Source organism: Triticum dicoccoides, chromosome 6B (assembly GCF_002162155.2).
Source record: "Triticum dicoccoides isolate Atlit2015 ecotype Zavitan chromosome 6B, WEW_v2.0, whole genome shotgun sequence".
NCBI classification, from domain to species: domain Eukaryota; kingdom Viridiplantae; phylum Streptophyta; class Magnoliopsida; order Poales; family Poaceae; genus Triticum; species Triticum dicoccoides.
The window spans coordinates 5,556,148-5,583,587 of NC_041391.1; the positions used below are offsets into that span (position 1 = coordinate 5,556,148).

At 45.0% G+C, this 27,440-nt stretch overlaps 1 pseudogene; it reads left to right on the plus strand.

Moving 5' to 3' along the window:
- Positions 1–5,049: 5,049 nt before the first annotated feature.
- LOC119323916 lies at positions 5,050–6,926 on the plus strand (annotated as a pseudogene).
- Positions 6,927–27,440: the final 20,514 nt, after the last annotated feature.

The window sequence follows — 27,440 nt, forward strand, 5'->3', positions numbered from 1 at the left end:
CCCCCACAGGGAAAACATTAGGAGGAGTAGGTATTACTGCGGTAAATACCCCTCTCTTGGCAAGCGAGCGCAATTCATCCTCTATTGCAACCTTCCAGTTGGACCAGTCTGAGCGTTTCATACTCTCTGGCATGGACTTTGGTTCACGATCCAATGCCAAGTCATCTGCAATCTTTGAGGCGAAAAATATGTCGACAATTGTAGTCTTTCTGTTGAATGATTATCCTGATTCAACATAGTTGATGGAAATCTCATCAATACCTTCTGATTCATCGTAATTTCACACAACAATCGAGTCAAGGTGTACCGATGTCCCAACACCAATATTTGTGTGCACAGTTGTGCTGGGTATTGCATGCATAACATCCTTCAGGAGTCTTTCAACACTAGTTTGAATATAAACTCGCGGTTGACCTGCATTTACTATTTGAGGGATCCTCATTTCCCGCGGACGCTTCTGAGAAGCCTTGTCCTTTTTGTCCAGTTTTCTCCGCCTCTTGGGCGGTTGAGTAGTCTTATGAGGTATCTCAACTCTCTCTCGAACATTTATAGCAGGAATATGGGATTTAGTGACACATTTATAATTAGTAAATGCATTTGGCAGATTATTTGCAATATTTTGCAAATTAATAATCTTCTGAACTTCCAATTCAGATTCATTTGTACGTGGATCTAAGGACTGAATGCCTTTGACATTCCAATCTATTTCCCGACATTCTTTGTGGTTCTTTTCTACCCCTAATGCCGGAAAATTGTCCTCATCAAAGATACAATCAGTGTACCGGGCTGTAAATAGATCCCCTATTAGAGGTTCCAAGTACTTTATAATCGACGGAGAATTGTACCCCACATAGATCCCCAGTTTTCTATGTGGACCCATCGATGTACACTGAGGTGGTGATATCGGTACGTATACAACGCAACCGAATCTTCGAAGATGAGAAATACTTGGTTGATTTCCACGTACTAACTGCAACGGGGAGGCCGTATGATATGCAGTTGGTCGAATTTGTATCAACTCTGTGGCATGCAATACCGCATGTCCCACACAAGATGTTGGAAGATTACAGTTCTGTAGGAGTGATCTTGCTATGAACTTGATCGTCTTTATAAGTGATTCCGCAAGACCATTTTGTGTGTGTACATATGGTACAGAATGGTCCACAGTTATGCCCAAAGCTAGGCAGTAATCATTGAATGCTCGTGAACTAAATTCAGCAGCATTATCCATTCCGATGGATTTTATCCTGTGTTCATGATGATGTGCCCTCAGTTTAATGATTTGAGCGATCAGCTTTGCAAAAGTATGGTTCCTTGTTGGTAATAGACACACATTGGACCATCTTGTTGATGCATCTATGACCACCATAAAATATCTAAATGGTCCCGATAGCGGTTGAATTGGACCACCTATATCTCCTTGAATGTGTTCAAGGAAATTGAGTGACTATTCTTGATCTTCAGATATGAAGGTCTCGTGATTAATTTCCCAGTTACACATCCAGTGCATACGAAATCCAAGGATTTGGGGAAAATAGCAACCGTTATGTTGTGTCCAGTTGAACCATCAATAATTTTTTTCATCATCCCCACACCTGGATGGCCCAGGCGATCATGCCATATATTGCACTTGTCAAGATTCTGAAAGATTATTTTGTATGCCAAATGTTGCTATGGCTTGATGTATGTGTAATATAGTCCAGAAGATAGAGCAGGCAGTCTCTCAAGGGTCTCCTTGTGGGATCCCTTCTGCTGAGTTATGAGCAGGCTTTCAACCGCATTGTCTTCATGAGTTTTAGTGTGGTAGCCATTCATGTGGATATCCTTAAAACTCAACAGGGTACGAGTTGAATCCGGATACAATAATGCCTCTTGGATTTCAAGTTTTGTACCATTCGGGAGTGTAAATGTGGCTTGACCAGAACCAATAATTACCGTGTTGTGACCACCAATTTTCATAACACTCCCCTTGCTCTTTTTGAGACTTCGGGAGTATTTAATTTCCCGCAGAATTGTGTTAGAGGCACCACTGTCCACTAAACAAATTTCCTCCTCCATTGGATTGTTTCTCGAAGTTTTCTATAGAGTAAAAGAATAAAATTCATTATTTATCCAATCTCATATAGAATTAACACATACATTACATACTATGTATGTCTGCTCACATATTATAATACATTATGTATAAGGACATAATTATTACAATACCATATGTCTAAGGACATATTTATTTTACAACACACAATATAACTAAGGACATATCACAATGCTTATGACACTATTGGAAGATCAAAGCATATCTACATATATGTCATTAGTAGAAGTGAAATCCACCATGTCATCAATAGTAAGTGGTGGTCCTTCCTTTTGCTGAGCCTGATCTTGGTTCTCCATGTTGTCGTGAACTTCGTTCTGATGAACATCTTGAGAACTATCAATCATTGGACCAGTGAGGTGGGCTTCGTACTGGTTCCCTTGAGCCTTCTTGCCCTTGCCAATTGATTGGTGATACAGCGTCACCAAATGCTTAGAAGTTGTACACTTCCTTGCATGATGAGTAGTACAACCACATCTGTAGCAAACTTGAGAGTTGCTACCCTTATCATTTTTCTTAAAATGATTCTTACCCTTTGGAACTCCACTGCTATTCTGATTCTCATTGTGTCTCCACTTTCCTTTAAATTTCCTATGGTTCCTTCTGACACCACGGGACTTTTGAGTATTATCAGAATTGAAATGTCCCGTTGGACGGGACATATTATTCTTATTGAGAATTTCACTGTGCTTTTTGCCTGAAGAAGCCCATATATCAACTCAGAATGCTTCTTGTATTTCTGCTGACGATGCTGTTCAGCAAGAATCCTCATATTAGTATGGCAAGTAGAGAGTGTCTTTTCAATGAGATCTGCATCCGAGACTGCGCTGTTGCAGAATCACAACTTAGAGTTGATTTGATTCATGGCAGAATTGTATGCTGCAACGGACATAAAATCCTGGAAACGGATAAGTGCCCATTCTCTTTGCGCTTCAGGCAACATCACCGACCTTTGTTGATCATAACACTCCTTTAAGGAGTTCCACAGTGATAGAGGGCTTTCCTCCATCATGTACTCTTCTTTCAGAGCAGGATCAAAGTGGTGTCGAATGAAGTGCAAAGAAGCATACTTTGTCGTATCTGCGATAACAGGAGCACCTTGAGCAGGTGTGGTTATAGTGCTAATCAGATTCCTGGCCGTCAAGTTAATCTTGACATCCATGGCCCAAGTCAGATAGTTTCTGCCATCAATGGCAGGCTCATCAAATTCCTTCTTGGATATGTCAGCCATATCCTGCATGTAAATATCATGCGCATTAATTTACACTCATGTAAATTAATTGTATGTAAAATAAAATGCTTGATTCAAATATAAAGGTCTAGGAAAAGCCTAAACGACACAAAAATATGACTTTCTACAAAAGATAATCACCATAAAATGGTGTAGACCTTTGTTTTGTAGAACACTCGTATGGCAATTTACATGCCATAATGTGTGCTTTCATTTTTGCTTTGAGGTAATCACTACTAAGTAGCGTAGACCTTATTCTTATGGGACTTTGTACAACCTTGTGCTAATTAAAGCACTTTGAAGGTAACCACCAGATGGTGTAGACCTCACAGTTGTGAACAAAGTTATATATTGCCATAAGTGCAATCCATAAGATATGTGCAAAAATTGAAAGTAGTCATATAATTTTCAAGCATAATCAACATGTAGCAATTAAAAAAATTGCATCCATAACAACATGTGGACATTCGTAAGCAGACATTACATAGTACTATGTTAAAAAATACTAACAAACACTTATATACAAAAACTGAAAACGCAAGAAGCTAATCAGAAAAGAAAACGGAAAAAATTGGCAATAGGCTAGCACAGCACAGCCTACTACCGTGGCTAAACCACCTTATTATTTTCGTTTTTGATTCTTTTTTTTCTTGCTGCGTGCCCAACTAGCCAATTAGGCCTAGAGGGATGGCTATACCACAGCCTGTACGCACTGGTGGATGGATAAGGAAGGCGACGGGCATCTCGTTCCCATTGACTAAGACCCTGTTTCGTTCATAAATCCTAGGACTTTTTCTAGTCCCTGAAGATGGAATAAAGGTCTCTCCGTCTAGCCCCCGTTTCAGTGATGCGTTTAGCATCATCAGTGGGCGTATGGAGGTGTGTCTTTGGCGGATCTGTTTTTGGTGGATTTGCTCGGATCTGTTCGTCGTTTGTGTACGTTTGTGTGTCCTCAGGTTGGATCCTTTTGATCTACACTCTTCATCTGTGACGGTTGTTGTTCTGATGCGTTGGTTCTATGGAGCCTTAGCACGACGACTTCCCAACTGTCTGCTACAACAACGTTTGCCCGACTCCGGCGAGGGAGGGGCGATGACAGCGGCGCGCCTTTGGCTCGCTTCAGTGATTGTAGTCGTCGCTAGGTGGTCTACGGATCTGGATGTATTTTTTTATTATTTTCAGTGTTCGTTGTACTACCATGATTGAAGATGAATAGACTGAAAGTTTTTCATGCAAAAAAAAAAGTCCCTAGTCCCTAAAAAGTCCTTAGTCCCTTCCTACAGGTTATTAAATGACCATGTTACCCCTAGTATATAGAAAAATAACAACCAAACAACACCATGGGACGGCGGGGCAATGAATGCATGGAGGGGCATTGTTGGAAAAGTATCAAAAAGTCCTAAAAAAACCTCTCATTGAGAGTCTTTTTCATTTAGTCCCAAAAAACAACTTTTAGTCCCTAATAGTCCCTCCTGTTTGATTAAAAAGTCTTTAAGAGGGACTTTTTCTAGTCCCTACATCAAAAAATACCTGGAAACAAACACCCCCAAATCATCCCCAATCCAAACTACAACGGCGGCTAGAGGCACCACCACCACCAACCTCCGCCACCAGTAACTGCCTCACCGGCGCAACATCCTCCTCTCAAGAAGAAGATCCACCAAGAAGGTGTGTCCCGGGCGCGACTCCATTGGAGTGGCCATTCGCCAGTCTGAGGACCACCATGCGGCTGCGTTGCAGCTCGGCCCACGACACTATGTGCCAACGGCGGGGCGCCGATGGGCCAGAGGAGCTGCTCGCCCAGTTTTCGAAGACGTCCCCGAGCGAAGCAGTCTGTGCGGGGAGGCGCAGCCCGAAGCTAGCGCTCGACGAAGAAGCGCCAGCGCTGGCCACCTCGTGCGCTGGCGTCGGAGACGGAAGACGCGGGAAGTCCTGCTATGCGGGCTCCGCGGCGGCACAGGCGGCGCAGGTTCGGCCTCCTCCTGGACCTCGTAATCCTGTGCCGGGAGTGGCTGCAGGACCATCCATGGCCCCCAACCATGCACCGGGCACGGACGCGGTGGTGGAGGAGCCGCGAGTCCCGGCTCAACGTCGCCGGCGTCGACGTCCATTGCATCGTCCGCGGGCTCCATTACCTCGTCCGCGTACAGGTTTGGAGCGGCCGGTCCGGCAAGAATCCAGGTCGGGAGCGGCGGCGCCAGCGGCATGGCCGGTTCAGGCGAAGCACCATAAGGTCCAGCACCGTCGCGACCTCGGGCGCCATGTCCAAGACGCAATCCACGGCGACGGAACCGTTCCGGCGTCCTCCGAACCGGCGAAGATCACGGGCGTTGCGGTTTTGAGGGCAAAGTCCGCCAACACCATGGCGACGGTGACGGCCCTATCGACGTCGACCGCCGCTACGAACAAGGTGCAGGAAGAAGGACAGGAGACCACGAGGCATCCTCTTACCTTGGAAAAAAATTATATGAGACCAGGTCTCATAAAAAACAGGTGAGACCCGTCCTGATGGATGACACGTGGCATTCACAAATCACAAAGCATCTACTCCCCTCCTTCCTTTCTCCCCTTCTAGTTCTCTATTCCGGCGACTATCGCCGGCGTGATTTGCCTATGCGTGCTCTGGGCAGAGGCAAGTGCTGATAACGTGTGAGAGAACGATTTGATCGGACGGTCACTATTCCATTAAGGATCACAGTTTATATACAAGCTAGACATACGCGATTGGAACGACGCGTCCGTCGTGGGGGTGTGGGAGAACCGCCGCGTCGGTTGGCTAGCGGTCCGCATGAACGGTTTGTACAAAAGAGAATTACTCTTCTATATCTATATCTATATCTATACCTACTATTAAAGCAAGGTGATATTCTTGGTTTCGTCCCACGATTAGTTTTTTTCCGTTAATTTTTGCTGGACCGTACGTTCTATTTTGCTCACGTACGAGGTGGTACTAAACGCTCCTTGATCTAAATTTTTTGTCCGTTGCTGGGTGCCTGGGCCGGTTTTTTCCTATTTCTGAGACAGGCCCATCTACTGTGGCCAGTGGCCCAACAAATCACGTCCACCTTTCCTGATGAGCCAAGCGGAGGCAAAAAATTAAGAGCAGCTATGAAGAATCAAACTCATGACCACCTGGTCGATACAGGACAAAGCTGCCAATTGACCTAGGCAACGTTATGTTCAAAGATGAAGGTCAATACTCTTAAATAGTCCCACATTGCCCCCTTGCATATAATTCATCCAATTTATATACTTCTTTGAGTTTTCCACATATCAAGAAGCTGTCCCGGATAAAAGGAAATGAGGATGCCGCCTGAGGCGAGGTAGTAGCGGCCGCTCCAGCGGAAGGTGACCATTAACTGGCCAATCCCTAAGCTGCTAAGCACACATGATCGAGGATACAATTTGTACAAGAGCCTCCCATTGTCGAGGAGCAACAGGAGTGTCCCTTGGCTGATGAGCCCATTGATTATTTTTTTAACTCTGATGAGCCCATTGATGATTATGCTTCTTGCGTCGGGTTTGTTTGCACACTTGATGGTATTTGTTCGTCCATTTATGCAGAAAAGCTTCCAGATGTGCCACTGGCATGTTCTTTAGCCATTGAATTGGGTAAGCATTCGTGGTTGCATTTGTGACTCAAGCATGATTAAGGAGTTTATGAATGTTTTATTTTTCTGATCCATACACGCACTGATTGATTTTTTTTAACACAGTACAGACGCAAGCGCTCATACATATATGTTTACAACTATTAGCTTTTTTTAGGATGAATAAGAAAATAAATAGCACGAATATTTTATGAGCAGTTCAATGCATTGTGAAGGACGAATTTCACCGTTTAATCTACACTAACCAAAGCCTATAACATTATCGGTGAGAGATTTTTCCAATTGCTCGCATCCATCTACTCATCTAGATTCTGCCAACCTCCTAGACATCGCCAATCATTATATTATTGTTGTTGACCGCACGCACCATGATCCGTGCAGTTCACGGACATGAAACGGATGCCAGCCGATCCTAGGGCTGCCACACGCTATAATTCTTCATCGAGAGTGTTCGTGAAGGATAAATATTATGATTTGGAATAATAAATGCTCTTGTTTATAGACATTGTGTTTGCTTTTAATCATGTGTTTAATTCATTACATTATCGCCTGGTTCATAGCAATCATGTTTCCTCCGTAGCCAAGCACAGGCATATGTGCTAGTAATTACATAAATAAATTAATCCTAACACTAATGGTGGCAATAATTATGGTTTTACTAGGGCATGTGTCAGGTAAAGGTACGGAAATGCCAGCTGAGGAATTATTAAACCCATTAACAGTCGCGCAATGTGCGCTCGCTCACCGTGTCCACGTCAGCTTCAGTACACGCCAATGCATAAATAGTGCCAACGCACAAATAGTGCTTTCAGTTCCGATTGGGTGCTGTATGTTGGACCGATCGAACACCTCCCCCGGGAGGATTTGCCTTCCCCACGAAGGCAAACCACTTCCTCGCCTCCTCCATCTCTTCCCTCGCCGCAACCACTCCCTGCTGTTCTTGGCCGCCTCCCCGCCCCGCACGCCGCGCCGCACCCCCTCCCCCTTATCTCTGGCCCATGGTGAAGCAACGCCGCGTCCCTCACCGAGCTGCACGCCATCTGGCTGAAACCAGAGCTCGAGCTCGACGCCTCCAGCGCCCCCGACGATTTCCGTGTGGATCCAGTCTCTAGGTGAGCCTTTTTTTATGAATCCATGTAGCGGTGGTTCTGCAGATGCCGTTTTTGCTCATGTGTGGCGTTTTAACCCCCACTTTGTGGCAGGCTGCCAATCTTTTCGGATGTAGTTAGCCAGCGGGCTCGAATCTGAACGAGATAAGCGATGTGGGTAGCCAACGAAGAGACAAGATTCGTCAGTGCCGGCGCATTTGGATGGCGGCGGCACCATTACGTAAGATGCCAATAGCAGAGATAGCGAGCTGGTGCAGTCCGAAGAGTGTAGTGAAGCCGGATCCGCAAGCGTCCAGGAGGATTAAATTGGTACTATTACACAAACTGGTACACTCTAGTTTCGTTAATGCTGTAGTTCTTCGATGAAAACGGACGCAATTTCTCCCTTATAAAATGGACCACTGTCTGATTAAGGAACATAATGACATCTGGGAATAAAAGTTTTTAGATGTTCAGAACATAAGAATACTAAGCCTTCAGCTGAATTGCTGCATGCTGCCGTGGTGTTTGCGTAAGTAGTGTTCTATATATTTTAGTTTAGTCATATGCATCTGTGGTGCTAACCTTCAGTTCAATCCTATGTTATACGTGTGCTTCAATGAGTTCATGCTGATGCTTGAGATGACAAAGCTTTTCGATGTATCCTGCAGGGTAATCCACCAGAGCAATAGGAGGATGGGAGCTGAGGCCTGATCGGGATGCAGCGCCCGTCCCGGTCCCTGCTGCCGTCGGAGAGGCGAGGATGTCGTCGGCCGCGCCATAGCAGCTCGGCGGTTCCATGAATAGCGGGGCGACCTCCGCCGCCGCCACGCTGCTGCACGGCTAAACACCCCCAGCATGAATGGGGATGGGTATGACAGTGACGACAGCTACAACGCCACGCGGCCCATGAGTACCCAACTACCTGCTCTCCTGTAGGCTGTAGCTACTTCGTTTTGTTCTGTTTGACGGACTACTACTACTTTGTGTACCTGTTTTGATTTTGGCATAACGATTAGAGTAAATAGTGTTTTGCTGCTGAGCATTGCGTGTTTGTTCTCTCAAGTTGTGAGTTTTCTAATGTTGTTTCATAACGAAAAAGTTTTCCCAGACTGGTGGAAAGAGGAGAAAGGTTGGGGTTCAGACGGATACTTGTTTATTTTTCAGGGTTAATGTCACTATTCTAGCTTCTTGCTGTTGCAGGTTGTTGGCCCGCCCATGGTACTAGAGCTGTCATGGGTGCTTGGTTTTGCAGGTTGGATTCCGGAGATCGACAACCTGAAGGCCGGCGGAGATTGGTGCCCGCCTGTTCTTAATTTGAAACTCGGTGGTTGATTCATAGGAATCGTTACCAAGCCCACACTCTCCTGTACCTAATTGTCATTGTCACCTCGGTGGTTGATTCATGAGAATCTTTACCAAGCCGGTGAGGATGACTTGAGTTTGGATGATGCTTCGTTCTTCTCCTACTTCTAATTTTCTCCTCTTTACCACTACTTGTCACTCGGTGCCGATTCCGTTCATCATCGTGGTTACTAATAATGCAGTGTCATGACCGTGTAATTCAATTTTTTGATTATTCAAATTCTGATAGCACTAGAAAATATTTTCTATTTGCATACCTCGACTGCAAGTATCATTTATGTTTTTTCTTGGTTGAAGTATTATTTATGTTTTGATAAGCAAGCCTGTTATGCATGATGTGTTTCCTGTTATGTGCAAGTTTTATTTTACTGTTATCTCTTGGTTGGGAATACATGCAAATGAAGTTGCTAGCTTTCCTTTTTCTGGTAACACTAGTAGAAAAGAGGGCTTTGGTCCACCCCGGGTTAGCCCATTAGTCCCGGTTCAGTCTAGAACAGAGACTAATGGGGGCATTAGTCCCGGTTCGTGCGCCCAGGGGCCACGTGGGCCATTTGTCCCGGTTCGTCTGGACCTTTTAGTCCCGGTTGGTGCCACGAACCGGGACTAAAGGGTGCGATGCCCATTAGTACCGGTTCATGGCACCAACCGGGACTAAAGGTTACACCTTTAGTCCCGGTTCGAGCCACCAACCGGTTCTAATGGGGTTTGAGGCATTAGTAAGGTCACATTTTCAAACTCCACCCCCCCCGGTGGATCGCCTTTTCAGTTTTAAAATAAATAAAAGAAAATGATGAAAATGTCAAAAAAATAAAAAAAAATAAGTTTCCTATGTGATATGTGGTCTAGTTGTTGGGAAATTTGCAAATGTGCATTTCGACTTTATTTGCAAAATCTCTCAAGAATTAAAATGGGCATAACTTTTGCATACTGACTCGGATGAAAAAGTTTTTTATATGAAAAATCATCTACTCGAAAAGTTACATTCAAATTTAACTAGGGGAACCCCGTTAAACATTTCCAAAATCCTCAAAAACCTAACAGAAAAAAATCACGGGGCTTTTAAGATCTAGAGTGGAAAAAATCGAAAAAATTTCAAACTGTGGTCAAACAATGGTCAAACTAATTATTCTAGAATATTAGTGTTACTAAATAATTATTTCAGTTATTTTGAATTTTGGTCAAATCTGGTCAAACCGTGGTCAAACAATGGTCAAACTAATTATTCAAGAAATATTAGTGTTACTAAATAATTATTGTTTTTTAAAACAATAGTTTCAAACTCAAACAGTGAAATGTGTCACTTTATGCTCACGTAAAATTCCTGAGGGTTAATACGATTGACATCTTACTATTGTCAGGAAAACAACAAGTGCAGACTTGGAAACGAGGGAGAATAGAACCCGGAAGTTAAGCGTGCTCAGGCTGGGGGAGTGGGAGGATGGGTGACCGTTCGAGAAGTTAGATGATTAGGAATGATGAGGGGTGATTAGAGATTAGAGGATAAATTGAGCAGTGATGAGGGGTGGTGATCATAAAATTTCTTTTAGTCCCGGTTGGTGTTACCAACCGGGACTAAAGGTGGAGCTCCACGTAGCCGCGACCTTTAGTCCCGGTTCCAGTTTGAACCGGGACTAAGGGCATCTCCAGCCGTTGGCCCCCCAGGGGGCGTCTAAAAGCGCTGCCTGGGGGTCAGCCGGCGCAAAAAATGGCCCTGGGGGCGAGTCGGTGCCCAGCCGTCGGCCCCCAGGGCCGCTCCCCAGGCGCGTGTTTAAAAAAAAGGGCCGGTTCGGCGAAGTTATGATAAAAGTAGTTGAATTTCGGCTAAACATGGCAAATTTCGGCGAAATTCGCGCATTTTCATTACATTAACCTAATCTAAAAAAGAAAGGGGCTGAAGTCGTCGCCGCCGTCGGCGCCATCGTCGTCGTCGGCCTTCTCCTCCTTGACGCGGGCGCCCTGGCTGGACCCGGCGTCGCCATGGTGGACTGGCGGCGGCGCGGCGTCGTCGTCGTCGCTGTCGCATAGGACGACGACCCCGTCTTCATCGCGGCCGCGTCGGCGCTCCTCGAAGCGGCGCAGGGCGGCGCGCTGGCGCTCCTTTGCCTTCTCCCGGCAAGCCTTCTCCATCGCAATGCAGTCCTGGCGCGCCCATTCTAGGGCCGCGTCGTCATCGTCGAACTCCGCCTTCATCGGCGCCAGCCCCGGCTCCGCCTTCACCGGCGCCAGCCCCGGCTCCGTCTTTGGCTTGACGAAACGCGGAGGAGCCGACGAGGAGGAGGCGCCCCGGCCGCCCTCGTTGATGACGATGCCGGCGCTGCGAGTGCGTCGGTCGAGCGGCGACTCCGCCGCGGGCTCGGCCTTGACACCGAGCAGGGCCGGAGTGCCGGAGGAGTGCGATGAGGATCGGGAGGAGGAAGAGGAGGAGGAGGACCCGAACCTCCTTGGCGCCCATGGCCCGACGCGTCGGTGCTGCACGGGGGGTACGCCAACGGCGGGTCGTTGCCGCCCTCGAGGTACGTGAGCACGCCCTCGAGTGTGCGGCCGGGGACGCCCCACCAGAGGCGGCGCCCCTCGCTGTTCTGCCGCCCGCCGACCACCGGCGCGGCGTTGGTGGACGCCAATCGATGCTGGCGGCGCTCGAAATACGCCGCCCAGGCCGCGTGGTTGTCGGCGGAGTACTGGGGGAGGGAGAGTTGGGCGTCGGTGAGGGACGCGCGCACGATCTCGACCTCCTCGGCGAAGTACTTCGGCTTTGCCACGGCGTCGGGCAACGGGGGAATGGGCACTCCCCCGGCGCTGAGTCTCCACCCCGTTGGCCCGGCGCGCATGTCCGGCGGCGCTGGGATGTTCGCCTGGAATAGGAGCCAGGACTCCTGTTCGCGGAGCGAACGGCGGCCGAAGCCGTTGGCCGCCGCCTCGTCTCCGGGGAAACGTTCTGCCATGGCGACGGCGCTCGGGAGAGGCAGGGAGAGGGAGGGGCTGGACGGCGGCGAGGGGGCGGGCGGGGCTGGTGTGGGTACAGGAAAGTGGAGGCCGCCGGCTTTTATAGCCGGGCCGCGCCCGTGTGTACGTGTGCGAGGGAGGGGAGGCGTCTGCGCGCCGTCCCGTGAAGCGCCGCCCGTGAAGGAATCAATGGCAAGGCTGACCGGCGGCAGCCTTGCCATTGATTCCCCGCGGGAACCGAGGCCGTTGGGGGGAGACGAGGCGCCGAGTCGCTGACGCGGCTGGCCCGCGGCTTCTTCGCGCCAAAACAACTCGCCCCGGCGCCCCCGGGCGCCCCCCAGCGCGCCGGGTTCAGGCTGGGTCCGCCGGCGCTGTTTTCGGCCCAAGCCGGCGAAAATCGGGCTCCTAGGGGTGCGACTGGGCCGTTTTTTTGGCGCCGGCGCGAAAAAATCGCCTGTGGAGGCCTTCTTGGGGGCGCGGCTGGAGATGCCCTAAAGGGGGGAGGCATTAGTCACGACCCTTTAGTCCCGGTTCAAGAACCGGGACTAAAGGCTCTTACGAACCGGGACTGATGCCCCCTTTTCTACTAGTGTAATAACTTAAACTATGCACTTCACTTATCGGTTATTGCTCGATTGGATAAGTTGGTGTTATTATACACAGAAACCACAATATTTCATAGTTAACCTATTCTACTGTGGTGACTGATAACTGGCCAAGATATCATTTCATAATCAGGATGTAGCATGTGTTCCTAAAGCTATTGACTTGGTAGCCAGAGAACTCACTTCCCCGCGACTCCTGGTCATGGTACCTTAACTCTCCTATGTTTGTTCATCAGTCATCAAGTATTTTATATATTGCAGCTTGAAACTAGTGTCGTTTAACAATTTGTTTTCACAATGACAAGAAACTTCTAACTCGGCGTTTCATTTTCATCTACTGCACTATATATTCGTCTTGCATTTTACAGTTAAATTCATCCACTGCAGTATTGACTAATTTCTCTTACCAAAGGACTACATTTGTTCAAACTATGCTGGTTTTCAGTCCTTGAGCTACTCCCAGTAGTAGATCCATGAACTTTGTTGTCCTTATGTGAAATATATTACTGGCTACTTGGAAAATTAGATAGGGCTTTGGTACTGCTATTTTTGTACCCCGCACAAACTCTACAACAGTAAGGCCAAATTTTTAATATTGATCATTTGTGTATTTTTTCTTCATGTATAATTTCCAGTGCTGACAGCATAAACTAATCTGATCCATCAAGCATTTATAAAATACCATGGGAATATTTCATCAGGCACCACTAAACTGACAATTCTTCACTTGACACTTTCAATGCTTGTCATTGAGTGTATGATTGTTTCTAACTGAATAAGATTTGCTTTTCATCCACTGCAGTTTATGATAATCTTGTAATCTACAACCTAAATTCTGTTATTGTTTGCTTTACTTTCAACTTCCATTGTTTACTCTATCTCACTTAGTGCAATCTTCTTCTGTTTAGCTCTGCTTTTCTGTCAAACCTCACTTAACATTTTATTCTAACCACACAATTTGAGAGCATCTTCCTTTGTTTAGCTCGGCGGGATCAAACACCACCATCCTCGCCGACGTCCAACCAGCACCACACAACTAATGGTGCTGCCGGCATGATGACGCCCTCCTCCGTGCTGATCTAGCTTTTCGACCTGTCATTCCGGGCATCTGCTTTTGATGTGCTATTTGCTCTCTTTTCATAAGTGTAGCTTACATGATCAGTTTTGTACGTGCACTATACTTCTGTGTTGTATCTTTGTTTTTCAAAAGCGGCAGCATGCTCCTGGCAGTGTTATTTTATTGCTATCCATTGGCATGTGCTAAGAGAAGTGAAAAGGGTGTATATGCATGTACCAATGCTAAGTAATTTAGCTGCTTTCATCAATTGAGCAACATTTGTCAGTGCATGTGTTGCCCAGACCACAGAAAGCAAGTGAAAGATGCCGCCACCTACCAGGCACCGCTGAACTTTCTCTCAGGAGGCGCTCTCGTGGCGCCCCAACCCCTAGTAGCTAGCTAGGGTGGTTGTCCTGTTGAACTGTAAATATGGTTCATTAAATGAGTATTGGTGTGTTGTGCGTTAAATCAAACGTACGGGTGTGGTGTGCATTCAATCAAACACACTGTACGTGTGCAATAAAACTGATCACAACATGCACCACCACCAAAGCATGCATGGAGGCTCGGGCGGATTGGCTCTCTACCCGTCTGCCCTCTGACATATCTTAAATCCAAAAGAAGACGATGCATTCAAACTGGCCATAGTACAAATTGACCGAGCCAAGGACCCGTATTTTAAAATTTCTTGCATGTAGTGCTACTTGCGTAGTAGAGCCCGAACGAGTGGAGTGTGCAGTGACCAAAATTACTAGCTTCTAGCTCCAAGGAAAAACAATTGCAAAATTGCTTCCAAAAATAACAAGTGCGTGCCATAGATTCTCTCTCGTACTGGAAGTAGAATTAAGAGATGGATGTGGATCCATTTTGCACATATACGTTCATTCATATTCGCAAAAAAAAAAGGGTAGCTACTCATTCTCCCGCGAAAAGAATTATTGTCGAGTGTTGCAAAAAAGCCTAGTGTTGCAAAAAAGCTCTCAGCCTATACTAAACACACGGTATCTACTCGAAAAAGCACCCGGCTTACAACACACACTCGACAAAGACAAACTGCCATGTGTCTGCATCTTACCATCTCAGTGTCTCATGCTTAAAGTGTTCGCAGTCGGGACAAGCAAGCCCAGTGACACCCACTATGGCCACGACCTCCTTGCAACAATGATCACTCGAGGTAGTTGTCATTCTGCTTCTGTTTGTGAACATGGAACAATGCTTTGTGTGAACTTGGAACTCATGCTTTTGTTTGTGAACCTGGAACAATGCTTTGTGAACCTGGAACAATGCTTTGTGTAAACTTGGAACTCATGAACCTTGTTGGATATGTACGCATGAGTGGACTTGGAACTTATGGTCCTTTCGTTTGCGAACTATTATTGCATATGTACGCATATGTGGACTTTGTTGGATATATATTGTTGTTGTGAACCTTCGTTGGATCTATTGCTTGCTGGATCTATATATTGCTCGATATATATTATTGGTCATTTAGCTTGTTGGATCTATATATTGTTGGATATATATTGTTGGTCATGTTGCTTGCTGGCTCTATATATTGTTGGATATATATTGTTGAAAGTGCATTATATCGACTAGAGGGGGGTGAATAGGCAATTTTTATGAATTCTTCACTGAGGAATTTGCCGGTGAGGAAATTCCTTAGCGAAGAACTACTAGCAACGGAATAAGTACTCAGAAGTAAGCATAACAGGATACAGACTTAGTCATCATGATGAAATGAATACAAGCACAGAGTACAGAAAGCGTAAACACAAGATAACACAAGATGAAGACAAACAGACTGAAGAAATTGAACTGAGGAAATTGAGAAAGTCTTCAGTCAAAGTCTTCAAACACAGATAAGAACAATCACTCAACACAGTAATGAGGAAATGAAAGAGTTGAGGAGATAGAACCAGTAAGGTTGGTGAAGACAATGATTTGGTAGACCAGTTCCAACTGCTGTCTCAGTTGTACGTCTGGTTGGAGCGGCTGAGTATTTAAACTCAAGGACACGCAGTCCCGGACACCCAGTCGCTGAGCACACAGCTCAGGACACCAAGTCCTCACCGTATTCTCCTTGAACTAAGATCACACAGATCTCGACCAATCACTTGTGATAAGTCTTCAGGCGACTTCCAAACCTTCACAGACTTGGTCACTCGGCGATCCACAATTCCTCTTGGATGCTCTAGACCATGACGCCTAACCATCTGGAAGAAGCACAGTCTTCAAAGGTAACAAGCGTCGGATCCACGCAGGATCAATCTCTTCAGTGATGCTCAATCACTTTGGGGTTTGTAGGTGTTTGGGTTTTTGGGATTTTCCTCACTCGATGATTATCGCTCAAAGTCCTCGGAGGATGGGTTGCTCTCAAATGACAAGTGTCAGTTTCTCTCGGAGCAGCCAACCAGCTAGTGGTTGTAGGGGGCGGCTATTTATAGTCTAGGGAGCAGCCCGGCATGATAAGACATAAATGTCCTTGTCTGATATTACCGTTAGGTGGATAAGATATTTTGGGACAGCTGGCGTGCAGCACAGCAACGGTCGGAAATTTCACTATCAAATTCCTCAGGGCTATCATGTTCCTCACTGTGTAGGCAATCCGCACTAGCGAATTCCTAACTCCTCAGTCAGAACAAATTCCTCAGCGACCAGAAGAACTTCGTCTCTGTTACTGAAGAAAGTGACTAAACTGTAGGAGATTTCCAAAGGCTTCACTCGAAGGGTTTCGTAGGTGTAGGATTTTGAGTTGAACATCACATGGAAATTTTTCCTTAGTATTTCCTCGACCCCCTTTAACAGTACGGTGTTTCCTATGACTCAAGAAAGAGAAAAAGAAAACTATGAAAACGAAAGTCTTCAAGCTTCATATTTCTCGCATGAATATCAAGTCTTCACGGACACACCAATTTCTTCACTTTCAAAGTCTTCATGAAAGTCTTTAGAAATACCAAAGTCTTCAGTCGAAGATATACATGTTTAGGGGTCGACTTTCTCTGTAAATAACTAAATATCAAACTCCTCATAGACTTATAGACCTGTGTACACTCACAAACGCATTAGTCCCTTAACCTATAAGTCTTCAATACACCAAAATCACTAAGGGGCACTAGATGCACTTACAATCTCCCCCTTTTTTGTGATTGATGGCAATATAGGTTAAGTTTTCAACGGGGATAAATATGTGAAGTGTAAGTACTGATATTGAGGAATTTGATTGCAATATATAGAAGAACTCCCCCTGAAGATGTGCATAGTGAGGAATTTGCTTTTGAAGCAATGCACACTTGAAGAGTTAAATCATGGAGATCTCCCCCTATATCTTGTAATTCATACTCGCATTTGACATATAATATGAAGAATTTGAAATGCATGATGAAATATGGTGCCTGATGAAATTCAGCATGCATGCAGTAACATTAATGAGGAACAAGCATGCAGAATAACATATCGAGAGTATCAAAGCACAGAGCATCAAAAGTATCAGGGCACCATCGGGTTTAAGATTACAACTCGATCCAATAAAGTTTCAGAAGAACGAGAGTTGTAACTTAACAAAAAAAATAAACGCCCATGTAATAGACCCGCTTGAAGGCTAACTCAAATTTCTCCCCCTTTCTAATCGAATGACCAAAAGGATCAAAACTGAGGACTAACGCCCCTGAAGAATTTTGAAGTTGATGGAGGAGCGTCAGCGTTGTTGGGGTCGGTTGTTGTAGTAGGGCCTGCCGCAGTGTCGTCCAAGTCTTCATTTTCATCAGTCTCGCGTGATGAAGAATAGGAGATGGCCACCAAGGAAGGAACTTTGACCTTCTTGAATTTCTTCGGTGAAGGTGCAGACCAGTCAAATTCTTCCTTGAGTCCCATATTCTTCAGATCTGCAGTGCTGTAGACATGAGAGAGAACAGCCCAGGTACGGTTGAAGGTTTCTTGGAGGTAGTATTGATTTTTCTTCACTGCATTGTGTGTTGAGGTCATGTTGTGAAGAATTGAACCAAACTGACGCTTGACCCATTTATGATTGCGATCAACCTTCTGATGAAGACTGAGGAGTAACTCACGATCAGTCATCACCCTGGGAGCTGTGGCTTGAGGATTTTGCTTGGCGGCAGAGTCATGTGTGGCAGAGTCATCATTGGTGGAGTAGGATGCAGCCTTGCGAAATTGACCATCCAATGGACGAATGCCTTCATCTATCACAGCAGTTGCCTTGCCTTTGTCATCAGCTGAGGAATATGTCCGTTTGAGAACTTCAATTGGAGGCAAGTAGCTGCCGTGGTTCAGAGTATCAGCTTTGTAATTCAGTGAAGCCCTTGTCCTGATGAATCTCATAATCCATGGTGCATAAGGCTTCAGCTCAAATGGTGACATAGCAATATTTGCCAGAGTCCTCATGAAGAAGTCATGGAAGTTGACGGGAACGCCATGAATGATATTGAAAAGCATGTTCTTCATGATGCCAACGACCTCTTCATCATTTGAGTCGTGGCCTTTGATAGGACTCATTGTCTTCGACAGAATGCGATAGACAGTCCGGGGCACATATAGTAATTCCTTGACGAGGAATTTGGTTCGAGGAGCCTGCCCTGGCTTCAATGGCTTCATCAGCACTTGCATGAAATGATTTGAAAGTTCAGGTTCACTGTAGACACAACGAGCACCATCAAGGGGAGGACTGAGTGGGGGGGCACGAAGCAATTCAGTTGCTGGTGCCTTGTAGTGAGTATTTTCTGACATCCAGTCCAACACCCATGAATTCACATCTTCAGAGTTCCCTGTGATGTGCAACATTGCATAGAATTGAAAAATGAGTTCTTCATTCCAGTCACAGATGTTAGTGCAGAAATTTAACAGTCCAGCATCATGAAGAACACTGAGGACTGGCTCGAAGCACGGCAGAGACTCCATGTCTACATGAGGAATGTGTTCATGATCGAAGACTTTGTCTTTGTTGAACAGTACCGAGGAATAGAAATTTGCTTGACTTGTTGTCCAGAAACGCCTCTTCCTTATGCGAGCAGAGTCATAGGGGTTATAGTCAGTGAAGAACACATGCTCGCTAAAGAAATCTTCAGCCTTGAACTTTTGCTTCTTTGAGAATGGATTCGTTGGCTTGGGCACTGGAGTGTCAGTGAGTTGCATCACAACCTCTGGAATCGCAATCTCAGGTTCTTCGGGCTGAGGAATTTCTGGTTCCTCTTCAGTAGCAGGCTGCGTGTTCAAGGGTTCAATGACAACAGCTTCTTCAGCACTGGCGGCTGGAATGTCTTCATGTACAAACGAAGTGGGATGAGTTCCTTCAGAGCCCATTTGAACAGTTGGTGCAGGGGACTGAGGTATTTGTTGAAGTGGGGTGAAGAGTGGAGTATTGGGGTGCTGACTTTCCCAAAAGTCATCATTCATCACTGGCGTTGTGCAGCCAATGTCCATGTCTTCATCTTCAATTTCTTCAATGCCAGCCTCTTCAGCTATGAACTGAGGCATTGTCGAGGAAGCAACAGGTGTTGAAGGGATCGCATCCACTTCAATTTCTTCATCAACCTGCTCTGACGAAGTAGCAGATTGAGGTTCTTCATTAGATCCGCTTGGGATCACATATTCCTCACCAAAAGGAACAAGGTCCTTTGATGACATGGTGGAAATTGGAACAGCATCAATTGGATTCTTAATAGAACTTGTCAGAGGCTTCATCTTCTTTGGAGCTGAAGATTCTGAAGCACTAGATGCTTTCTTTTTCTTCACTGCAGCTCGCTCTGCAGCCTTGGTCTTTCTCACATCTAATGCAGATGGAAGAATAGGAGTTGGTGTAGGCGCAGAAGGAGCTGAGGAATCTGGTTGAATTTCCTCAGGCGCAACTGATACAGTTGCCCTGACTTTTTCAGTTTCTTCAGGCGCACCACTAGTGGATGCCCTGACAATTTCTTCAGCGGCTGGAATGGAGTCATCAGCCCTGGAACTAGCATTTTCTTCAGCAGCCTGAATGTCATCAGCGGTGCTGGCATGTTCTTCAGTTGGCTGAGCAGATGCTTCAGCATGAGGAATTTCTTGTTGCGATGGGGCTGCAACATTTGTGAATTTCTCAGTCAGTTTCACAAACCCGACTTTGGCTCCTTGCCAATCAGCATAGTAAGCATTGAAGTCATTGTCGAGGGTTTTGATTTCAGCTTGGATCTTGAGGAGTTCATCAGGTGTCATATTGACAACGTTATTCTTCAGGAACTTCTCCTTTCTGAACCGAGTCTTCTTGATTTGTCTGGCCTTCTCAAATTTCCATTTCTCTTCAGTGATGAAATGGGTCAGCATGTGACTTTTACCAGGAGTCAACATGAAATCAGGCATAGGAGTATTTGGATCTATGTGCCAGAGATCAATGTAATCAAGGATCGCCCTTGGATCCAAAAGCAGTGGCACATTTGTGCCTTTGGCTCTAGGGCCCTTTCTTGTCGGTCTCTGATGATTTCTGCAAGTTCATCATCATCAGCTTCATCGTCAGATGGCATGTGGAAAGCAACCTGTTTCTTCTTCGGACTTGGCCGAGTACCTCGACCAGCCGTTGCCTTAGTCTTCAACAGAGTGGGGCCTGATGAAGATTTTGGTGCAGCTGAGGAACTTGCTGAGGCACCAGAGGCAATAAAGATGCCTGTTGTCCTTTGGCATGTAGCCAGATGTACATGTGTTGAGGACTTCGCCGGAGCAGCTGAGGACTTTGGAGGAGGAGCAGTGGATGGTACCGGCCGTGAGGGCTTTGAAGATTCTGGCCGTGAGGGCATTGCTGGTGAAGCACTTGGCTTGTGAGCAGGCTTCTTTGCCATTGATTTCTTTGGCTTGACAGAGGCCTCAGTGGCAGTAGCAGCAACAGAGTCTTCATTGAATTTCCTCACTGCTTCTTTAGCTTGTCTTGCCAACTTATATTGGCACTTGGCCCATTCTTCAGGAAAATACTCACCACGCTTGATGCTGGTGGGGTCAGCTCTTTGGCCAGGTGCCAATGGAGCTCTTGGGCATGGAGGATTAAGTGTGAATTTCTTCATATACTTTGGAGTCACATATCTGTACTCCCTCCATTCTCTTGCCCATCTCCGTTCAATCTTCTGTATGTGCACCTTGCACTGAGTTTTTGGTTTCTTTTCCATACTTAGCCTCATCAGGTGTGCAATAATTAGCATAGAGGTCCTCAGGGATTTCAAAAGCAGTCATGACCTCTGGCTTCTTTCCTCCTTTCTGTGGCCTCTTACCATCAGCCATATTCTTCAGATGAGGAATTTGAACAATCGAATTTTCTGAAGAAGTGTGCAACTTTTCTTCGAGGAACGCTGCAAATGAGTTAAGTTGATCAGAACCTAGTGATTCAGCAGCGGACATGAGTACCTGTGAACAGAGTATAGTTGCGAGGAATTTGGAGAGGTCATATGCGTTCTCAGAAGGTTTTTCGAAAAAGAGCAAGTTTGAGGAATTTGACCAGATGAGTCTTGAAGAATTTCACTAAGCGTTCTTTGTCTTAGGTTCCAGAGTTGTATAGATCGAAGATCCACACAATTGAGGAATCTTGAAGAAAAACGATGCTTAGAGAAACGAATCAAGAACAGATGACTAGTGAGGTGTTTTGTGTGTGAGGATTTGAAGAATAAAACACCTTTTAAGATTTTGTTGTGAAAATTTCGAATCAAAAGAGGGAAGTAAAAGTAACTTTTAATTACCCTGGATGAAGAACACAACGAACTGAGAAGCAGAATAGTGAAGTTCGTCGGTGTAGATCTTCCACGCCCTAACTTGGCGGAGGAAGACAGCTACGGCGGCGGCGGAGTGAAGATTTCCGCAGTCGGTGCGAGTACGACGGTGAAGAGGTCGACGCAGTGAAGCTCTTCCTCACCAGCGACGATGGAGTAGCGGCGGCGCTAGGGTTTGAGGAGCTCGAGCGAGAGAGAGAGCGGTCGAGCGGAGTAAAGGAAGTGAGGAAGGGATGAGGGGGTATTTATAGTCGCAGTGAAAAACTGTTCGCCCGAAGATTTTGGACGAACCTGCCCCTGACCCTTCTCCTTCACTTGACATGTGTCACCCACGTACTGAGGAGTGGAGATCGTGTTAGATCGTGGGTGAATAGATAAGTCTTTCGTGGGATCGGAACGGATTGAGCGGTAAAACCGAAAATTTTGGATAAGATTAGTTTTAAAGTTCCGTTCGCAAATTCTTCAGCTGTCAAGGACACAGTGAAGATTTTGAACGAGTTTCAAATAGAACGCACATGAAGAATTTGTGAATAGATTGGATTGAGTATAGCATAGAGGGGGAAGGGTCCGATCACATTCACTTAGCATAAGATGCAACTTGAAGAAGTAGCCATAACTGAATGCTGTAGAGGACATAAACTTGTATATGTATATAGTCAAATGAAGAAAAACGACGGAAACATTGAAGATTTTGCAAAGTTGAAGAATTTGAAAAACTGAAGAATTTCAAAAACTGAGGAATTTCAAAAATGAAGATTTTCAACTTTGGTGGTGGCGTGACCCACCGTATAAGAATGATGATTTCAGACACCACGTACAATTGTCATAGGGTTCTGAGAATCAAATTCTTCATTAATTTCTTCACACTTAGAGTGTTATTCTTCATTGTTTGAAGAAAAACGTTTCTTCATGTGTTGCACATCTAATTCATCAATTTTGCATAAGTGTCAGGATGTGTGTCCTTTTTCAAAGAACATTCGAAGATTCTAAGATATTTAGCTCACACCGCAACTTGCTAAATCTCTTCTCATCCAAGGGCTTTGTGAAGATATCGGCTAGCTGTTCTTCAGTCTTCACGTGTTCGATGGAGATGTCGCCCTTCAACACATGATCACGAAGAAAATGATGACGAATCTGTATGTGCTTTGTCTTCGAGTGCTGAACTGGGTTGCGGGCAATCTTGATGGCACTCTCATTGTCACAGAGGAGAGGCACATTCTTCATGTTGATGCCGTAGTCCTTGAGGGTTTGCTTCATCTATAGCAGTTGAGCACAGCAAGAACCAGCAGCAATGTACTCAGCCTCTGTAGTAGACATTGATACGTAGTTCTGTTTCTTCGAGGACCAACAGACCAAGGATCGTCCGAGGAAATGACAAGTAACAGATGTTGACTTGCGGTCCACATGATCACCAGCATAGTCAGAGTCAGAATATCCAATGAGATCAAAAGTAGAGCCCTTAGGGTACCATAATCCTAGTGTTGGTGTGTGAGCTAGATATCGAAGAATATGCTTCATAGCCTTATGGTGTGATTCCTTCGATGCAGCTTGAAATCGGGCACAAATGCAAACACTAAGCATTATATCTGGCCTAGATGCACATAAGTACAATAAAGAGCCAATCATGGAGCGGTATACCTTGTGATCGAAGTCAATACCATTTTCATCAGTGCATAGATGGCCATTTGTGGGCATAGGAATTTTGACGCCTTTGCAGTCTTGTATGCCGAATTTCCTCAGAACTTCCTTGAGGTATTTCTCCTGAGATATGAATATACCATTGTGCTGTTGACGAATTTGAAGACCTAAAAAGAATTTCAACTCTCCCATCATAGACATTTGATATTCTTTACTCATCATATAGGCAAATTCATCACTATAACGTTGGTTAGTACAACCAAAGATAATATCATCAACGTATATTTGGCACACAAACAGTTCACCATCATAAGATTTAGTAAAGAGAGTAGGGTCGAGTGAACCGGGTGTGAATCCATTCTTCATGAAGAATTCCTTCAAAGTGTCATACCACGCCTGAGGGGCCTGCTTGAGGCCGTACAGGGCCTTGTTAAGTCTGAAGACTTTGTCAAGATTTTTTGGATCTTCAAAACCTGGGGGTTGAGCAACATATACTTCTTCCTCAAGCTTACCATTGAGGAATGCACTTTTCACATCCATTGGTTGTAAGATAATATTATGATGGTTAGCATAAGCAAGTAACATGCGAATAGCCTCAAGTCTAGCAACAGGTGCAAAAGTTTCATCGAAATCAATTCCTTCAACCTGTGTGTAGCCTTGATCTACAAGTCGTGCCTTATTCCTCACCACAAGGCCATTTTCATCTTGCTTGTTGCGGTAGATCCACTTTGTGCCGATGATATTACGCTTGCGAGGATCTGGATGTTTGACTAGTTCCCAGACATTGTTGAGCTCGAACTGATGTAATTCTTCTTGCATGGCCTGAATCCATTCAGGCTCCAGAAATGCTTCATCTTCCTTAGTGGGCTCTGTAATAGAGACAAAAGCATAGTGCCCACAAAAGTTAGATAAATGTGAAGCTTTTGAGCGTGTGAGAGGACCTGGCGCTCGAATGTCATCGATGATCTTTTCCACTTGCACTTCTTTTGCAATGCGAGGATGAGCTGGTTGTCGTTGAGGAATTTGATCAGCATTTTCTTCAGCACCATTTTCTTCAGCATTTTCATCAGGTGCACCAGCTCGATTTTCTTCACGTTCTGGAATGAATTCTTTAACAGATTCTTCGGTAGGAATGACATCCTCAGTAGCCTTGAACTTGATAGAATCCTCAGGTTCTGGTTCATCTATCACAGAAGGTAGGTGCTCTCCTTGCGAGCCATTAGTTTCATCGAACCGCACATCTACAGTTTCAACAACCTTGTGAAGAACGTTGTTGAAGACTCTGTAGGTGTGCGAGTCCTTTCCGTAACCAAGCATAAAACCTTCATGTGCTTTCGGTGCAAATTTAGCATTGTGATGAGGATCTCTAATCCAACATTTAGCATCGAAGACTTTGAAGTAACTCACATTGGGTTTCTTGTCAGTGAGGAGTTCATAGGCAGTCTTCTTGAAGAATTTGTGCAGATATACCCGATTGATGATGTGGCACGCAATATCAATTGCATCAATCCAAAAACGACGAGGCGTTTTGTATTCATCAAGCATAGTGCGAGCCATTTCAGCGAGGGTTCTGTTTTTGCGCTCCACGATACCATTTTGCTGAGGAGTATAAGGAGCAGATTACTCATGTTTAATACCAAGTTCATCAAGATAGCCATCAAGACCGGAATTCTTGAAATCGGTCCCATTGTCAGTTCTGATGTGCTTGATCTTCACACCAAAGTTGGTTGAAGCCCTCGAGGAAAATCATTTGAAGATTTCCTGCACTTCATGTTTGTAAGTGACAATGTGTACCCATGTGTAACGAGAATAGTCATCAACAATAACAAAGCCATATAGAGATGCATCATTCGAAACAGCAGAATAATGATTAGGACCAAAGAGATCCATGTGAAGTAATTCGAATGGACGAGTAGTGGTCATGATAGTCTTCGCTGGATGCTTGGCCTTGGTCATCTTTCCAGCTTCACAAGCTCCACATAAGTGATCCTTGAGGAATTTGACATTCTCAATGCCAATGACATGCTTCTTCTTTGCAAGCGTGTTCAGATTCCTCATGCCAGCATGACCAAGTCGTCGATGCCATATCCAGCCTTCTGAAGCTTTTGCAAGTAAGCACATTGCTGGTTGTGGTCCTGTAGAGAAATCAACAATATACAGATCTCCTCTCCTAAAGCCTTCGAAGACTTTGGAATAGTCAGCTTCCATGATCACAACACATCGATATCTTCCAAAACAACAACCATATCAAGATCACAAAGCATTGAGACAGACATGAGGTTGTATCCTAAGGACTCGACAAGCATGACTTTGTCCATGTGTCGATCCTTTGAGATCGCAACCTTACCTAGACCCAATACCTGACTTTTTCCTTTGTCAGCGAAGATGATGTGCTTCAGATGCGACGGTGTTAAGGGAGCATCCATCAATAGACTCTTGTCACCCGCCATGTGATTTGTACATCCACTATCTAGAACCCACTCGTTGGCTTTGGGCTGATCATCCTATAGATGAGTTAGTAGAACTTACGATCTCATATACTTCATCAGTGAAGAATATGATATCAAGTTCATCAGATGAATTTCATCAAACAGTAGAACAGATATTTCAGTATGAGGACGTGTGAAATGAAAGTTCATTTCATCATGATTTGCCTGCATCCTTTCAGGCACTTTGTCAGGCCTTCAGCAAATTCTTCAGATGTTAAGGCACGTCTGGAGACCTGACCCTGCATAAAAGATTAGTTCTTTTTCTTCACCACCCACATCTGAAGGGGTGGCAAAGAGTTCATCACTCTGCGAGCACCATATGAGAAAGGTGGCATAGAGGCCAATCCATTGCGTTTCACATAAGAGGGATTAGGGTAAGCATATGAATAAGGAGAGAAGTTCTTCGAGGACTTATGAACATAATGATTTGAAGAATAATGCGCATATTCATAGCCCTTAGCTCTACCCTGCGAAACAGAAGGGTTAGCACGATGATGATCATATGAAGACTTTGATCCATGTGAAGAATTAGTTCCATATGAAGAATTTGATCTGGGGTTCCTGTTCTTCACAGGTGGTGTCATGAGAACATTCACCTGAAGAATTTCAACATAACTTTTAGGAATCCAGATTTTCTTCATAGGGGAACCGTTCCTGCAGTTAGTCCCAACATATCTAGCAAATACTTCACCATTCTGATTTTTGAACAGTTTATAGTTGGAGTCAAATGACTCATCAGAAGAATGAGAAGATTCACATGTAAAGCCCGATAAGTTAGATGGATCAACTGGAGGTCCCTTTGCAGCAACCCATGAGGTTTTGGGGTACTGCTCAGGCTTCCAATATGTTCTATCAGCATTGAGTTTCCTCTCAAAGGCAATACCCTCTTTCCTAGGGTTTCTGTTGAGGATCTGCTTTTTGAGCACGTCACAAAGAATCTGATGCCCTTTGAGGCTTTTGTACATGCCTCTCGTGTACAATTCCTTCAGCCCTGCATCATTAGTAGTACTAGCAATGTCCTCAGATGAGGAATTACTGATAGCAGAGGCAGGTGAAGAATTTGTAACAGTTGAAGCATTTGAACATTCAGGTGAAGAATTAGCAGATTCACGTACAAAAGGCCACCACCTCTTTAGTACTGGTTCATGGCACGAACCGGTACTAAAGATTCGCCACGAACCGATACTAATGAGCGGTGCCCGTCTAGCCATTGGAACCGGCACTAATGGTCACATTAGTGCCGGTTCAATTATAAACCAGGACTAATGAGCTTTGCATTAGGCTTTTTTCTACTAGTGTATAACAATGTTTTGGTAGTATATATACTACTTTTTAGGTAGTATTAGGTAACTGTCTGTGTGTTGCAACGGTGGCATTCTATGTTCGTGTATTGGTGGCCCTAAGTTTTTATTCAGTTTATGCAATCACCATGATTTATTTATTATTTTATTATTAATGTCATAAATCACAGAGTATTATGGATCATCGATATTGAGGCCTACAACCGCATCTTCTGAATGTAGTCATTGCGTAAGAAAGGTGATTAATTTGAAAGGAAGCCATATATAAAAGATAAAAGAATAAAAGC